A 4,279-nucleotide genomic window follows, 5' to 3' on the forward strand; every position below is an offset into this window, starting at 1 on the left:
TGAATACATAATGTTGAGGTTTTGAGTTTTACAGGGAAATACAATAAACTAGGGTATCACATACCCATGGTTTGCCTTTAGGTATCACATACCCATCCTTGGGTATCATATACTCATGGGTCTTTTTAGAATAAAGTTAAGTTACCTAGGTCATCGTTTTGAAATAGTCGGTCTTAAATAGCAAACAACGTTATAAAGTAAAAGTGACTTAGTTCTTTGTCTGATCTTGTGCAAACTCATTTCATAGGACGCACCCACTCCTCATGCCGGCACATGGACGAATAAGGATCACTTCGTTTGTAGCACTTTAGAACTTCTTGTAACAACTACAGACTGATCCGCATCTAATAGTGTTACCAGAATAAGGCACCAAACCTTATTCGTATACTATAAATCATTTTGACTATTTACTCGAACCTGATCCACTCTTATGACTCCACATAAAGTTCAAGTACTCATTTAATAGTCATGAATCTTTGAGTTTATTGGATTTATTTCAAAAACAAAATAAGTAATTCATATATTCAATAACAACTTTATTGAATCAAACTTTAATAACAACATTATTGAATTTCAGAATAAGTTTATAGTTTTACAACCCATAAGTTTTAGGACAGAAAATCTAACAAACTTCCACTTGGACTAAAATCCAGTGGTAACATACATATGAAGACATAATGTTAGTTTTTTAGTTTTCCAGAGAAATACAATAAACTAGAGCATCACATACTTATGGTTTACCTTTAGGTATCACTTACCCATCCTTAGGTATCACATACCCATGGGTCTTTTTAGATTAAGGTTAAGTTACCTAGATCATCGTTTTGAAATAGTCAGTCTTAAAAAATAAACAACGTTATAAAGCAAGAGTGACTTCTTAAATCAAATTTAATATATATAATATAAATAATTAAATAATATCATATATTTATTAATTATGCACTTAAATCATATAAAATTGCATGTCTCTCTCTTAATCTATAGTATTAATATGAATCCAATTCATATTAAATTAATATTCGAATCTTATTCAAATATTATTCTCTCATATTATATTGTTTTAATTATAAATCGTATTTATAATCAATTATATTCTATAATGTATCATAATACATTATACTTTATATTAATCCTTATTAATATAAAATTCTCTTAAATAATTTGAATAATTCAGATTATTCCATAAATTAATTGGTCCTTGTTTTACCCTTAGTGAGGTATTAGGGGACCTAATGGACCTACTGATAACTTGTAGAAATACAAGCATTTTTAGAGGAAACACATGGAATTACTCAAATACTATCAAACTCATACAAAAGATTATTTATTGCCAAAATACTGTGGCACTTACGCATGATATTGTAGGATCTCAACAATGTCTAATGCATGATTAAGAAAAGTGTCGCAGGCAAAGTCTAAACGCATGGGGCATGCATCGGAGGGATTCAACGAAAGGAAGATTCATTGATTCAGGCTGTTTGTGTCAAATCACCACTTGCAAGCATGGGCATCTGCAGTGGGCAGTGTCTGAAAAGCATCTAAGTGTCAGGCGGCCGACCAGGGTATGGAATTTAATGCTGCCCATCGTCAAGTTGAAGAAGACCAACGCCTATAAATAGAAGAAACCCCACCAGATGAACAAGCTGAATCTTAGATCTTTTAGCTCATTGTATAATTCTGAAATTCTGAGACCGTGGAGTTGTGCTGTGGTGACGAGAAGAATAAGAGGGAAGAGAACCACCACCGTCGTCGATCAAGAAGCGGAGGAAACTGAGTTCGAGAGGGACATTTTTTCCAATTCTTCCACAAGTGGTTGTACATGAACTAGAATTGAGCCAAAGAGGACAAGAGATTGTACTTTACGGCTTGACTCCTTTCATTTCATCTTACTTACCGTTTTCATCTTCTTAGTTGATTAAGTGTTGGTTTTGTAAAGACAATCAGTTTCTTTATAAATTCACATATTTGATCTATCATACTTTGCCACTGTTTATTTCTTGTTTATGTTGGATGCATCTATAACTTCAAGCAAAATTCCATTTCTAACGCTTAAGCCAACTAAATTAATTGGTGAAAGCAGCTTTAACTTAAATTATTCGAGAGAATAAATAAGCCAGCATCAAGTTAGAAACGCTCAGTACATCTAGAGATAGACGCATTGGTGTTTTATTGCATCTTGTGATTGACGCATACATCCTAGAGATAGGTATTGTATGATATTCGCATTGAGAAGTGCCGATTAGAGTCTAACGCATCATTTGCATCATATTCTTGTTCGTGTACATCTAACTTAGGTCGACGCATATCACTTGAATCAAACTCTATTTTCCACACGACCCCTTATCCTCTACTTGACCCTTTTGTTTCTTCTTGCACACACACATAACAACTTAGTGTAAATAACTCATTTCTACATTTACTTAGGATAATTCTACAATAGTTACAATGCAAGGTCTGCATTAGCTTTAATCTAAATCCCTGAGTTCAACCCTGGACTTACCAGGAACCTGAGTTTGATTTATACTTTGATCTGAGTCAAGAAAACTTGAACGTTTATGGAGGAGTGTCATGCGTCCTGTTGCACATCATTAACGCATCAACGCATCACTAACGCATCATAAACACATCAATGCATCATTCAGATTTACACTTAATTTTTCCAAATACTTTATACAATACACTCCTAAACTCGAATCACAAAATCAACGAACAAGTTTTTGGTGCCGTTGCCGAGGATTCAGCAACAAAACTAACCAGAAATTTTGCTTGTATCTTTTGTAGGAAAACTACAGCTGAGGCAGTATTACGAGCTAAGCCGAAGCTTGTAAACATTTATGAGTAGGGAAAGCACCCCTGAACTTGTATACGACCTCGAAGTTGAAATGACCTTCTGACGAAGAAATCAATCTAATCATCACCGTAGGTTAAGGTAACAACTACTAAGACAATAGACCAGGCAACAACAAATGGCTAACGAACAAACGAATCATAACTTAGCTCAACAGCTAGCCCACACTACGCAAAATCCTATCATAATGACAAACAGTAGTACGTGTCCCATGCGGGAGTATGCGTCTCCTGGGTTGTATGATTTCTCACCAGGGATCATATATCCAACGGCAGATGGGACAAGATTTGAGATGAAATCTTTGAGTTACAAATGCTCCAAACAGCTGGACAATTTGGAGGTGCTCAGGGAGAAGACCCTCACGCCCACATGAAACGTCTCCTGGAGACGTGCAACTCGTTTGTGATTCCTGGAATCACTCCAGAATCTATTAGGCTATCTTTATTCCTATATTCTCTGCATGACAACGCAAAACAATTGGTAAATTCTTTGGAGCCTGAAGAGATCACGATTTGGGAAAAGTTGGTGGAGAAATTCATGTAGAAATACTTCCCACCTACCACAAACGCAAAGAGGCGGAAAAAGATCATGAACTTTGAGCAGGAAGAAGTTGAAACCTTGAGTGCCGCATGGGAGCATTTTAAAGGATTAGTCAAGAATTGCCCCAATCATGGATTACCATTAACCATCCAGATGGAAACCTTCTATGGTGGATTAAACAGAGCGTCTCAAATGGCAGCCGACGTAGCTGCAGCTGGCGATATCATGGACAAATCTTATAATGAAGCTAAGGAAATAATGAACCGCATAGCCAAGCATAATATGAAATAGGTGGATGACACTTACGACGCAAGAGCAGAAAGGAAGAGGTGATCTCAGAATGTGAATTCTATTGACTCTAACGTAATAGCCACACTCTCTGCACAAGTGGCTACTATGACAAACCTTTTGCAGAATATATCACTAGGGAATGCATCAAACTTGCAAAAGGTAAATCAGATAGAAACATTCGTACAACCCATGGTTCGCTATGTGGGCTGTGGAGATCCCCATTCCTACTCTAATTGCCCACAAAATCTGCGATCGGTATGCTTTATTAAAAATAACGCATTCTCAAACACATATAATCCCAGATGGAGGAAGCATCCAAATTTCTCTTGGGCAGGTAATCAACAGGAGCCATACCACCCAGGGGTAAACAAGCAGCAAAGGCAAGAATAGTCGCCTGGATTCCAGCCAACGCAGCAGCCGCACCAACAATCCTTTAATAGAGGAGGTCATGTGTCGAGTTCAGCATCTCTACTTGAAAACCTCGTAAAGTATTATATCGCCCAGAACGACGCATTGCTAAAAAGCCAGGCGTCTTCCATCAGAACTCTGGAAATACAGGTGGGGCAGATTGCGAGTGATGCTACATGAAAAACATAAGCC

At 37.0% G+C, this 4,279-nt stretch overlaps 1 non-coding gene across 1 annotated transcript; it reads right to left on the bottom strand.

Moving 5' to 3' along the window:
- Window positions 1–3,421: 3,421 nt before the first annotated feature.
- Window positions 3,422–3,525, bottom strand: LOC120074855 (small nucleolar RNA R71). Its single transcript, XR_005481131.1, has one exon. It is a non-coding gene; the product is annotated as a small nucleolar RNA R71 (small nucleolar RNA).
- Between the last annotated feature and the right edge of the window lie 754 nt (window positions 3,526–4,279).

Source organism: Benincasa hispida, chromosome 3 (assembly GCF_027475165.1).
Source record: "Benincasa hispida cultivar pf3 chromosome 3, pf3_genome.v1.1, whole genome shotgun sequence".
Lineage (NCBI taxonomy): Eukaryota > Viridiplantae > Streptophyta > Magnoliopsida > Cucurbitales > Cucurbitaceae > Benincasa > Benincasa hispida.